General features: G+C 47.6%; 1 protein-coding gene across 4 annotated transcripts in view; it reads right to left on the bottom strand.

Moving 5' to 3' along the window:
* The window catches only part of HCK (HCK proto-oncogene, Src family tyrosine kinase), a 50,651-nt gene extending 43,062 nt beyond the window's left edge, over window positions 1-7,589 (bottom strand). The window contains exon 1 of one of the 4 annotated variants that reach the window (XM_055265835.2): window positions 7,524-7,589. The gene's annotated coding sequence lies outside the window, so the exon portion shown is untranslated. The other 3 variants (XM_055265837.2, XM_055265836.2, XM_055265834.2) reach the window with 3 other exon arrangements.
* Window positions 7,590-13,512: the final 5,923 nt, after the last annotated feature.

The following is a 13,512-nucleotide window of genomic DNA, read 5'->3' on the forward strand; positions in this document are numbered from 1 at the left end:
AAAGAGAAAGGAAGAAAGAAAGGAAGAGAAGAAGAAAGTGGAGGAGGAGGAAGAGGAGGAGGAGAAGGGGGGGAAGGAAAGAAAGGAAAGAAGAACAGAAAAGAAAGGGAGGGAGGGAAGGAAGGAAGGAAGATTAAAACATTACAGATACATATAAGACACTCTTGGATTACTCATTCTATAAGCCTTCCATGGCCACCTCTTTCCCCACCCAGATATCCTCTGCCAGCATTTGGCCTTGGCCTCTGCCTCTGCATTTACACCCATGTATGTTGAAGCAGAGGCTGTCAGTGCCCTGCCTCTATCACTCTGCCCTTTACCATTTCCGCACATTCTGGCTGGACTTCCAGCTGCCGGCACCTTCATCTCTTTGTCTGAGAGATTTCTCTGTAGCTACTGGTGCCTGCTCTGCCCATGGGCTTGGCAAGCCAAAAGTGCTAGAGAGTTATCACATCCTCAGGAGTAGTTTTCAACAAAAGACAGGAGCGAGACCGGGGTGGACAAATACCCCGGTTCTACCCTGGCTCCCAGAGTTCCTCAGTGGGATTGAGCTCCAGGTGCCCACAGTGGTAACTGGGCTTAGAAGACACCTTTAATGACTACCTCCTGTTCCCTGACTTACTTCCTTACTCCCCTAGAAGGGTCTCTGGAATCAGCTCTCAAACAAACTATTTGCGTTTGAAACCTTGCCTAGGGTCTGCTTCTGGAGAAACTCAAACTCAGACATATATGCCATGATGGACTAGTGTGTGTGTGTGTGTGTGTGTCTATGTGTTTTGACATAAAAGGAATTGTGCTGCAGGAATCATGAGTAGTATCCTTCTCAGTTCCTCTTTTTCTTTTTTTTTTTTTTTTTTTTTGACAGTCTTGCTGTTGTCAGCCTGGGCTGGAGTGCAGTGGCAAGATCTTGGCTCACTGCAACCGTGCCTCCCGGGTTCCAGCAATTCTCCTGCCTCAGCCTCCCGAGTAGCTGAGATGACAGGCACCCGCCACCACGCCCAGCTAATTTTTGCATTTTTATTAGAGACGGGGTTTCACCATGTTGGCCAGGCTGGTCTTGAACTCCTGACATCAGGTGATCCACCTGCTTCGTCCTCCCGAAGTGCTGGGATTACAGGTGTGAGCCACCGTGCCCAGCCTCAGTTCCATTTTTTTTGGATGTGGGAACTGAGGCTCAGAAAGGGAAGAGATTTGCCCAGTGCATCACAACCTGTCTTTGGCAGAGCAGGCGCTAAGACTCGGGGTCATCTACTGTGCTGTATCCACTGTTCTTCATTTCTATGGTAGAGATGAGGCTGGGACTCCTGTTCTCTTGGCTGCACTTACATCTCCTGGGCCAAAGGATTTCAGGGTGATGCCTGGAACTCAGGGAGGTGACTCGAGGGGAGAGTCAGGAGTTCACATCCTAGTGCAGTGCCATCCAGAGGATGCAGCATGTGGGACCACAGCCAGGGGCCAAGACCAGGGCACATTTACAGGCTGCTTCTGCATCATTACCCACGCCTCTGAAAGTACATTCAAACTCCCAGTCCTGTGGGGGAGGAAACTGGAGAAATGGGGTGGGGACAAACATGTGGTTGGTGCATGTGGTGGAGTTTGTTTAGAAAGGCAGAAGTGATTGCTTGATGACTTGTGGTATAAAAAAAGAAAACTAAACTAAAAAAAAAGATGTAAGAAAGAAAGACAGAGGCTGAGAGAGATTGTGCTACTAACTTGCTGTGTGACTTTGGGAAAGTCAATTACCCTCTCTAGGCTTCACATTCCTTTTCTTTTCTTTTTATGAGACAGGGTCTTGCTCTGTCACCCAGGCTGGAGTGCAGTGGTGCAGTCTCAGATCACTACAAACTCCACCTTCTGGGCTCAGGAGATCCTCCCACCTCAGCCTCCTGAGTAGCTGTGACTACAGCCACATGCCACCACACCCAGCTAATTTTTGTATTTTTTCTAGAGACAGGCTTTTGCCGTGTTACCCAGGCTGGTCTCGAACTCCTGAGCTCAGATGATCTGCCTGTCTCAGCCTTCCAAAGTGCTGGGATTACAGGAGCGAGCCACCACGCCCGGCCCTTCATGTTCCTTTTCTATAAAAAAGGAAGCCTTGTCATGACCCGAAGGGTGGGGTTTGAAAACTCAAATGACTATAGGGATGTGGAGGGTTCTGCGGATGAGGAAAGTGGGCCTGGCAAGGGCTGTGCAAGCTGGACAACCCAGGTGCAGCCCACAGGGCAGCCCCCAGCTCCACTGAGGTTGTCTGAGGAGCACTGGAGTCGTGGGTTCTAGTCTCAGGGCTGCTAACTCTTCTAATGTTTTAGGAGACAGAAATCCACATTATGTGAGCTCTCCTGAGTTTAAATGTTAGCATCTAATTAAAAATAATCACTGTGGGTGGAGGGCTGTTGGGGGAGGGCAGCTGAAATATCTCAGGCAAGGGAGGGAGGAGGTTGTCCAACATTCATTATGTTTGTCCCTTCAGTGTTTTTTTGAGGCCCTACTATGTGCCAGGTGCCAGGTGTTAGAAGATACAGTGGTTTATAGGACAAACATGTTTGTGCTCTTGTAGAATTTACTTTCTAGAAGAGTTTAAAGTCCAAGCCCTGGCTAGTCCTTAGAATGTAGACAACTTTCTCCTTACTTCCTGAGGTAAGAGCCCTCAGAGGGCAGCCTGGTTTGAATGAGATTAAGATTCATGCTTTCTGTACCCATTAGAATGGTAATAATAATAATAAAACATAAATATAGTAGGCATTGGCAAGGATGTGAAGCCAATTGAAACCCTTGTATATTACGGTGGGAGTGTAAAACGGTGGAAAACAGCATAGCAGTTCCTCAAAAAGTTAAAGATAGAACTTTTTTTTTTTTCTTTGAGACAGAGTCTCGCTCTGTCGCCCAGGCTGGAGTGCAGTGGCTCGATCTCGGCTCACTGCAAGCTCCGCCTTCCGCATTCACAGCATTCTCCTGCCTCAACCTCCTGAGTAGCTGGGACTACAGGGGCCCACTACAATGCCCGGCTAATTTTTTTGTATCTTTTTAGTAGAGATGGGGTTTCACCGTGTTAACCAGGATGGTCTCGATCTCCTGACCTTGTGATCCGCCCGCCTCGGCCTCCCAAAGTGCTGGGATTACAGGCGTGAGCCACCGCACCCGGCCACAAAGATAGAACTTTCATATGACCCAGTAACTCTACTTCAAGTATATACCCAAAGGAATTGAAAACAGGTGCTCAAACAAATACAGGCATGCACATGCATGCCGATAGCAGTATTATTCGCAATAGTCAAAATGTGGAAACAACCTGAATTTCCATCTATGGATAAATGGGTAAATAAATTGTGGAATATCCATACAATGGAATATTATTTGGCCACAAAAGGAATAAAGTACTAATAGTTGCCACCATGTGGATGAACCTTGGAAAACATTATGTTAAGTGAAAGAAGCTAGACACAGAAAGTCACATAGTATGCTTCTATTTATATTAAATATCCTGAATGAATTAATCCGTAAAGACAAAAAGCAGATTGGTGGTGGCCAGGGGCTGGGGGGATGGGGGAATGGGGGTAATTGCTTAATAGGTACAAAGTTTCCTTTTTCACTGGTGATGGAAATGTTTAGGAGCTACTGAGAGGTAGTGGTTGTACAACATTGTGAATATACCAAATACCACTGAATTGTTCACTTTAAAAATCATATAATTTTATAAAGTTAGGTGAATTTAACCTCAATTAAAATATTTCTAAAAATTTCGAGCTATATAAAAGATTGCTCTGCTAGAAAGGTTAAGCAAATTATAATACAGGCAAACAGTGGAATATTATGCAGCCACTAAAAATTTAAGAACATTTTGATGACCTGGAAAATGATACAATGTAATACTAAGCAAATAAATAGGATAAAAATAATCCATGTGTAGCATTATACTAATTATGTTAATTTAAAAGTGCGTAGAAAAGACTACATAAAGATACATGAAAATATTGGTTATTGTTCCCTCAAAAGATTCATGCTTCCATTTCCTTGAACACTTACTAAGTGCCAGGCACAGTGAGTAAGACAAATGAAGTGACTTACAGCAGAGAACATGAGGCCCGGAAGAAGGGCCATTGATCCAGAGACAGCTGGGAGGTCAGCAGAACAACATTCTTCTCTCTTCTCTGCCTCAGAGTCCCTGGATGACCCTTCCGGGCTACCGTACTCCTCTCACACAACGGGGAGGGTGACAGGTGCCCTCTCTGGGGGGCCATCTGGCCTTTTGGTGTTTTCCTCAAGAAACACCTGTACATGGGCTGAAAGCTACACATCCAGGATGCTCCTGTCAATATTGTTCGTTGTAGTGAACACCTAGGAACAACTTGAGTATTTATCCACAGGGGAAAGAGAAATACTGTAGAGTGGTTACCTGCTGGGATACTCCGCAGCAGCTGGAAGGAATGAATGAGGCCTCTGTTTTCTATTTCTCATCCTGGATAGATTTTGACAACTTAATGATAAGATGAGGCAAATATGCTCCTTTGCTCTCCCCATTGTCAGAATTGCAGAAAAGTCTCACAGTTAGATAGCTTTTTTTTTTTCTTTTTTTTTTTTGAGACCGAGTCTCGCTCTGTGGCCCAGGCTAGAGTGCAGTGGCACGATCTCGGCTCACTGCAAACTCCACCTCCCAGGTTCACGCCATTCTCCTGCCTCAGCCTCCCGAGTAGCTGGGACTACAGGTGCCTGCCACCATGCCCGGCTAATTTTTTGTATTTTTGGTAGAGACGGGGTTTCACCATGTTAGCCAGGATGGTCTCGATCTCCTGACCTCGTGATCCGCCCGCCTCAGCCTTCCAAAGTGCTGGGATTACAGGCGTGAGCCACCGCGCCCAGACTTTTTTTTTTTTTTTTTTTAGATGGAGTTTCGCTTTTGTTGCCCAGGCTGGAGTGCAATGGCGCGATCTGGGCTCACTGCGACTTCTGTTTCCCCGGGTTCAAGCGATTCTCCTGCCTCAGCCTCGCAAGTAGCTGGGATTGCAGGCATGAACCACTGCATAGATAGCATTTTTAAAGCACACAAAACAATCCTACGTGTTGTTTATGCATACATTTATATGCAATCCATTTTTAGAGGCACATCCTGGAAGGACTGTAACTCATGACAGCGGTTGCCCCTGGGGAGGGAAAGAAACAGGGCTGAGAGTGATACAAGGTGAGGAGACTTCAATTGTTTCTGTTATTTTTAGTAAATTAATTTTTTAAAATCCGATGCAAACATGACAAAATGCTATTATTTGTTAATTCTGGATGGTGGATTCTCGGGACATTTAATATATTATTATCTTCACTTTTCTGTATTTTAACCTGTCACCTCCTCCCCTAAAAAAAAAAAAAAAGGACTATAAAGAGAAAACCATGATATAAGGCAACTGATATGTATTGAGGCCTTTCTCTGTGCTGGGCATAGGCTATTCCAGTGGTTCTCAAAGTGTCCTCCTTGGATCAGCAGCAGCAGCATCACCGGGGATGGAAGTTCTCACTGTCCTGCACAGAGCTACTGAATCAGAAACTCTAGGATTTGGCCCAGCAATCTGTGTTTTCACAAGCCGTCCAGGTGATGCTGATGTAGGCTAAAGTCTGAGAACGCGGGGCCATATGACTAACTAGGGCAATGTTAACATACATTAAGCCTGTGTACTGTCAGACAGCACTCTCAAAGCTTTCCTTCAGTAACTTTTTTTTTTTTAGACAAGAGTCTCTCTTTGTCGCCCAGGCTGGAGTGCCGTGGCATAATCTCGGCTCACCTCAACCTCCGCCTCCCAGGTTCAAGTGATTCTCGTGCCTGGGCCTACCGAGTAGCTGGGATTAAAGGCATGTGCTACCATGCCCGGCTAATTTTTGTACTTTTAGTAGAGACGGGGTTTCACCATGTTGGCCAGGCTGGTCTCAAACTCTTGACCTCAAGAGGTCCACCTGCCTCAGCCTCCCAAAAAGCTGAGATTACAGGCGTGAGTCACCCTGCCCGGCCCCTTCAGTACCCAATTAATCCTCTAAACAACCCTGTGAAGGAGGTACTATTACTCTCCCCATCCTGCAGTTGTGAAAACAGAGGCAAAGAAAGGCCAAATCCTCTAACCCAGGCCCAACAGGCAGTTTGCCCCTAGAAGCCCCCTCCCCTACCCACTAGCCTAACTGTCTCTCACACGCACCACCTCTCCCATACTCCAATTTCCTGCATCCTTGCAAGGAATAGCCCCGTTTTACAGATGAGGAAACGAATTCTGAGACGGAGAATTTGTCCAACAAGGAGGAAAGTGACAGGGCATGCATGCAGTGTGGTCTTGGGCCAGGAGGTTTGGGGGTTTGACCTAGATCTGTTGTGGGAGGAGGGGCAGAGAGCCGACCAGCTGCAGCCGGCCTGGGTGTGGCTCGCACGTCACGCCTCCGCCCAACTGCCCCCTTCCCCAAGCTGGCTGCCAACCCGGCGTGACCCGGCCCCCACCGGGAACCGTAAGGGCCTTCCTCCTCCCGGGCTCTGTGAAGCCCCATCTCTTCCTTTTTTTTTTTTTTAGTTAAAAAAAAAAAAATCCCCCCCCACAGAAGGGGAACCTGGACGGCCCAGAGAAGTGGTGGATAAAGTCACACTGCACGGGCCCGAGCGTCCCCTTCCCCGGGCATCCAGCAGTCCGCAACAGTGCCGCCCCTCCCTAGGGCACCCTCCATTCGCTGTCGACCCCTCATCCCCCGGGCTACCCGCGGCTCCCCCGACGTTCCGTCTCCCCTCGCTGCCCCCAGCCGCACCCGTAGCCAGCCCTTCCCAGGCTCCTGGGCTCCCTCCGCCTCCTGGGACCCCTCGCGGGCCGGGTATTCCCGGTCCCCTGTGCGCGGCACTCACCTGGGCGCCCGCTCCTCGTCTCGCGGGCAGCCCGGATCCTCGCAGCTTGAGCGCCCCCCCAGCTCGGCAGCCCCTGAGGTTCCGGGTTGCCAGTGCCGGGAAACTGACTTTCTAGAACTAGGGTGGGGCGGGGGGCGACGCTCCGAGGGGCTTTGGTGCTGTGGGCGTTTCTCGCCCTGCACTGAGTCCCTTCCCACTCGCCTCTAAGCCTCTGATGTGCTCCGGAGCTGGGACCAGGGACGTGGTGGCGCCCGCAGGCCATCTGGGCGCCTTAGCCGCGCCCTGAGCGATGCTAACTCCGCCCCAAGTGTCCTAACACCTCCCCGAAGATTCAGACGCCACCCCAGGATCCTAACCGGCTCCCCGAGGGCCATAACCTCCGTCTCCTGCAAAAAGGATCCCAAACCCGCCATCAAGAGAAAAAAAAAATTAGCACCATCCATCGGAGGCTTCTAACGCGTCCACCAAGGATGCTAACCCCCATCTCTTCAGCTCCACTTTCCCTAACACCTCCCCATCCCACCGCCCAGCGTCCTACCCCAGTCTCCAAAGGATCCCAAATCCTACTCCTAGGGATTCGAACCCGCCCGTCTAAGAACCCCAGCACCCGCTCCAAGGCTCCCAAGATACTAACCCAGCCCCGCCAAAGGATTTTTAATCCCACCTCTGAAGGATTTTTAAACTCAACTTGCCCCCAACGATTCTAATCTGCCCAATGGAAGGATCCGAACTCTCACTTCAGTGGATTCTAACCCTGCCCTAAGATTTAGAACACTAACCCCAGGGTTCCAATACCGCTCCTGCTCCTGCGCGATCCAACCTCCCGCCGCCTAAGAGTATTAATCCCTAGGGGTCTATCCCTCCGGTCCAAAGATTCCAACCCTGCCCTTCGGAGATCCTAACCCCACCTATCAAAGGATTCCTGCCACAGTCTTCAAAGATTCCAACCCCACCCTAGAAAGGCCTTACCCTACCCCGGAAGCATCGTGATCTCTTTTCCCCACCACTCCGACCCCTCCCTTCTGGCCCGGCCCTCCCCAACTCCACGGCCCGAGACTTCCAGGCCCATCTGTGGTCAGCGGTTTCCCTTCCGCAGTCCTGCTGCATTCAGACACCATGCAAAGTTCCTTGCCCGAAGGAACCACCCTGACTTCCTGGCAGCTCAGAGGACTCCCAAGCTGGGGGAGGTGGTCGGGGGAGGCGAGGAGTCGGGCTGGAGGGTGACTGAGGCCCCAAGTGGATGGGATTGTGCCCAGCTCCAGGCAAGGGCAGAACACACCCTCTCCTGGAAAAGACAGGGGCTATCACCCTAAATTCTGTGTAACACACCTCCAAAATCTCCAAAACTACAAGAATTCTACCGCGTCTCTCTATTCCCGTGGCTACCAGCTGATCAGGACCACCCTCATTTCTTCATCCATTCATTCATAATTCATTCAGCAATGCTGTCCTGGGGTCTGGGGAATGTAGGGGTTCTTAAACTTGGCACTATTGACATTTGGGCCAGGTAATTCTTTGTTGTGGGACTGTCCTGTGAATGATAGGATGTTTAACAGCATTCCTGGGCTCTATAGCATCCTCCTCCCCAGTTGTGACAACAAAATGTCTCCAGGCATTTGTAAAATGTCCCCTGGTGGGGAAGGGGGGAAGAACCATGAATGAGAAAGACCATGACCCTACTCTTATGTTTTTGGTGTATGTACCTCTATGGGCCTTTTATCCTTCTCTTTAGCCTACAGTGCTATTTTAACGGGGGTCTCCCATCCAAGCACTAACCAGGCTTGATCCTGCTTAGCTTCCAAGATCAGACAAGATCAGATGCATTCGGTGTGGTATGGCATAGACAACTTAAAAAAAAATAGAGATGGGGTCTTGCTTTATTGCCCAGGCTAGTCTTGAACTCTGGGGCTCAACTGAACCTCCTGCCTTGGCCTCCCAAAGTACTGGGATTACAGGTGTAAGTCATTGCACCTAGTCTGTATGTGCTTTTTATAAAAACAGATAATGTTCTGAATGTATGTTTAACGTTACTTATTCACTTTTGTACATTTCCTCCCGCCACCCCCATCACTGTTGTTAATATCCCGCCATGTTGCCAAAGGTAGCAGCCATATGTGTAGTCACTGTTTACATCCTTCACATTTTATTTATTCATTCTCCTGGTCATGGACACCTAGATCGCACACAATTTCCCACTACTGTAAATAGTGCCACAGTGGACATCCTCATACATGTCCCCTTATTGTCCTACATTAGAATTTTGTAAAGACTTGCTTTGCCAAGAATGACAGGTGTTTGCAGAATCGCCACTGCCCCACTCTTTCTCCCATCATTTCCCCTTATCTTTACCAACCCTTAGTATTATCCACTGGTCTTAATTTGAATTCCCCAGAAGCAGACCCTGGACATGGATCCAAGTGAAAATAGTTTATTTAGGAGATGCAGAAGACACTGGTAGGGGAGTAGGCGGATGAGACAGGGAAAGGAGGGAAGCCAGTTAAAAGGAGTATCATGAAGCCAGTTACCATTGTGGGCAACTGGAGTTCAATTCTGCAGGGATCTCCGGAGATATACCCACTACAGAGTTACCCCACCTGTCAGGCAAGGGAGCTGGTGCATTTACACACCAACTCCTGTTGGACACCGGATGAGGGGTACTTCAGGGGTACTGACCCTCCAGCATTTTGGCCTCCCTGATGCATGCTTCAGCCACCAGAGGGTCTCCAGGAAGAGAAGTGCAGCTCTTAGTAAAGGCCCAATGGGCATTAGAGGGTCCGCATTAGCATCAGCTACATCTCCCTTCAAAAGTTTGCCATTCTGATAGTAAAGAGCCAGAGAGCTGACACATGTTCCTGTTCATGGACAGTTTCCCAAATATTTTGTCCTGACAGTAATGCTGTAATTGAAATCCTTGTGTATGTTCCCAAACTTCTGTCAACTTTATCATGGCATAATTTCGTGAGTAAAATCTACCATCATAAATATTCAGCTTGATAAGTTTTGGCAAATATATATACCTGTGTAACCACCACCCCAATCAAGATATAGAACATTTCTATCACCCCAAAGTGTTCCCTTATGTCCTACTGCAGTCAACTCCTCCCACACTTAGGTAGCCTTAGGTAACCACCGATTGGCTTTTTGCCATTATACATTAGCTTTGTCTTTTCTAGAATTTCTCATAAATGCAGTCATACAGCATGTTTCTTTTGTGTTTGTCTTCTGTTACTCAGAGATTTTCCATGTTGTTGCATGTTCCAGTAGTTTGTTCATTTTTACTGCTGAGTAGTATTCCACAGTGTAGATGTAACACTATTTATTTATCCATTTATTTGTTGAGAGACATTTGGGTTGTTTTCAATTTGGGGCTATATAAATAAAGCTGCTATAAATATTCATGTACAAGTTTTTGTGTAGGCATATTTTTATTTCTCTTGGGTAAATACTCAGGATTGGAATTGCTGGGTCATAAAGCAAGTGTATGTCTAACTTGCAATAAATTGCTAAATTGTTTTTCTTTTTTTTTTTTTTTTTTTGAGGCAGGGTCTTGCTCTGTCACCCAGGCTGGAGTGCAATGGCAAGATCTTGGCTCATTTTAACCTGTCTCCTGAGCTCAAGTGATCCTCCCACCTCAGCCTCCTGAGTAGCTGGGACTACAGGTACACAACCATGCCCAGCTTTTTTTTTTTTTTTTTTTTTTTGTAGAGATACAGTCTCACTGTGTTGCCCAGGCTGGTCTTGAAGTCCTGGGCTCAAGCCATCTGCCTGCCTCAGCCTCCCAAAGTGCTGGGATTACAGGTGTGAGCCATTGTGCCTGGTCTAAATTGGTTTTTCAAGTGGTTACACCATTTTGCATTCCCACCAGTGATTTATGATTTCCAGTTGCTCCACATCCTTGCCAACATTTGGCACTGTCATTCTTTTCAATTAAAAAAAGTTCTCATCTAACCCATATTTGCATCAAAGAACATTTATACAATTACAAGTTGTATTCTAAACACCCCCTTACCAGTCTTTGGGGGTGGCAAACATTTTGTCTACTCAATTATTCATTGGTTCATTGTCATGGAGACTATAGCTGACCACAAAGGTGGTGCTAAGGGCCAGGCATGGTGGCTCACGCCTGTAATCCCAGGACTTTGGGAGGCCGAGGTGGGCCGATCACCTGAGGTCAGGAGTTCGAGACCAGCCTGGCCAACACAGTGAAACCCTGTCTCTACTAAAAATACAAAAATTAGCCGGGTGTGGCAGTGGGTGCCTGTAATCCCAGCTACTCGGGAGGCTGAGGCAGGAGAATTGCTTGAACCTGGGAGACGGAGGCTGCAGACAGCCGAGATTGTACCACTGTACTCCAGCCTGGGTGACAAAGAAAAACTCCTCAAAAAAAAAAAAAAAAGTGGTGCTAAATGCTCTGTTGTTGGAGTCTGACTAGCGTTCAAACCTGGCACTGCTGTTACCAACTGGGTAGTGTTGTACAAAGAGGTGACTTGACTGTCACCTCTTTGAGTCTCAGTTTCCTCATCTGTCAAGTCGGAATAATACTATTACTTATGTCAGTGGGTCATTTTGAGAATGAAATATAAGTAAAGTGCTTAGGTATGCTATATATAGATGGTCAATTTCATTAGTACAGCCTAATCATTAAGATTTCAAACTGCTGCTTAGGCACTGATTCAAGTATAATTTGGAAACCACCTTTGTTATACTCTGCCTTGTTCCAAAGATAAAAGAAGGAGCATATGACTTTAAAAAGGAGATATTGCCCTGTGAGTAGTGGACCCTTTTCAACATGGAATAAAAGGAACTCTGAAATGAGGGTGGACTTTGCTGTGACTGAAGTCTGGAGAACCAAGTGAGTCCTGGGGCAGGAGGCCAATTCTGGATCAGGAGTAACAAGGCCCAGATTCTAGTGCTCCTTCCACCTCTAGACGTGTAGCCTTGAGCAAGCCATTTGATGTCTCTGATTCTCTCACTTGGTCAACAAACATAATAATGGGCACATACTGGGTGATGAGTCTTGAGTGTTAGGGAACACAACAGAGAATAAGGGAGCTGAAATCCGTGGCCTCATGGCGTTTTCCACTTACTGGAGGGCATTCAACAAATGGTTGCATCAATAAGGGCAGGTTGGAATTTTGCAACAAGCACTATCAAGGGGTGGGGCTCCGTATAGGGGCTTTGAGAGGTTAACAGGGGAAGGTAGGGAAGGCTCCCCAGAACAGGTAACATCTTTCTTTCTTTTTTTTTTTTTTTTTTTGGAGACAGAGTCTCACTCTGTTGCCCAGGCTGGAGTGCAGTGGCGCAATCTCAGCTCACTGTGACCTCCGCCTCCCGGGTTCAAGTGATTCTCCTGCCTCAGCCTCCCGAAGAGCTGGGATTACAGGTGCCTGACACCACGCCTGGCTAGTTTTTATATTTTTAGTAGAGACGGGGTTTCACCATGTTGGCCAGGCTGGTCTCGAACTCCTGACCTCAGGTAATCCACCCACCTCAGCCTCCCAAAGTGCTGGGATTACAGGCATGAGCAACCATGCTCTGCCAATAAATTCTTATTGTTTCAAGCCTTTAAACTTCGGGGTAGTTTATTATGCAATGTTGGTAACTAATTCCATACACAAAGGCCTCAAGGAAAGTAGGTACTTTGTGTGTCTGAAGAACCCCATTGTGTGTAGCAGAGGAGGGAGACCCAAGGTGAGGTCCATGAAATTGGCCAGGCCACTCAGGACCTTGTAGGCCTCTGTGAGGAGCATAGATTTTATTCTAACATACACGGGAAGCTACTGGATGGTTATAAACAGGGGAGTGGCATGATAATTCATTCACTCAACAAATATTTATGGAGCACCTACTATGTGCCATGTGCTATTTTTGATGCTGAGGATACAGTAATAAACAAAATTAATTCCTTCCTATGTGCTTAGAATTTACATTATTGAGGGGAAGATGGATAATAAACAGATACTGAAAACTCATCCCATGTTTGGGAATGATATGGGTTATAAGAAAACTAGGGAGGTCAAGGGGAGAGGTAGTGGGATGGAGAGGAGCGATGGTATGACTTGAGACAGGGTGGTCAGAGAAGGCTTCTCTGAGGAGGTGGCATGTGAGCAAGACCTTTTGAATTGGAGAGATAAGTCACGTGATAATCTGGAGGAATTGTGTTCCAAGCAGAAGCAACAGTAACAGCAAAGGTCCTGAGAGGCAACAGCACGTGGTGTGTTTAGGGAATACAAAGAGCTCATTGTGGCTGGAACTCAGAGGGTGCAGACAAGAGTGATGGAGACAGTGTTGCAGAGGTAGTGAGTGGGGTCATATTGTGAAGGCCACAGACATCTTGGTATCAATATTAAATTTTAATTGACACAAGATGGGAGCTGTTGGAGGGTTTTGTTTGTTTGTTTATTTTGAGACAGAGTCTCACTCTGTCGCCCAGGGTGGAGTACAGTGGCGCGATCTCGGCTCACTGCAACCTCTGCCGCCTAGGTTCAAGTGATTCTCCTGCCTCAGCCTCCCAAGTATCTGGGACTACAGGCACCCGCCACCACGCTTGGCTAATTTTTGTATTTTTACTAGAGACGGGGTTTTGCCATGTTAGCCAGGCTGGTCTCGAACTCCTGACCTCAGGTGGTCCGCCTGCCTCAGCCTCCCAAAAG

This window comes from Symphalangus syndactylus, chromosome 24 (genome assembly GCF_028878055.3).
Source record: "Symphalangus syndactylus isolate Jambi chromosome 24, NHGRI_mSymSyn1-v2.1_pri, whole genome shotgun sequence".
NCBI classification, from domain to species: domain Eukaryota; kingdom Metazoa; phylum Chordata; class Mammalia; order Primates; family Hylobatidae; genus Symphalangus; species Symphalangus syndactylus.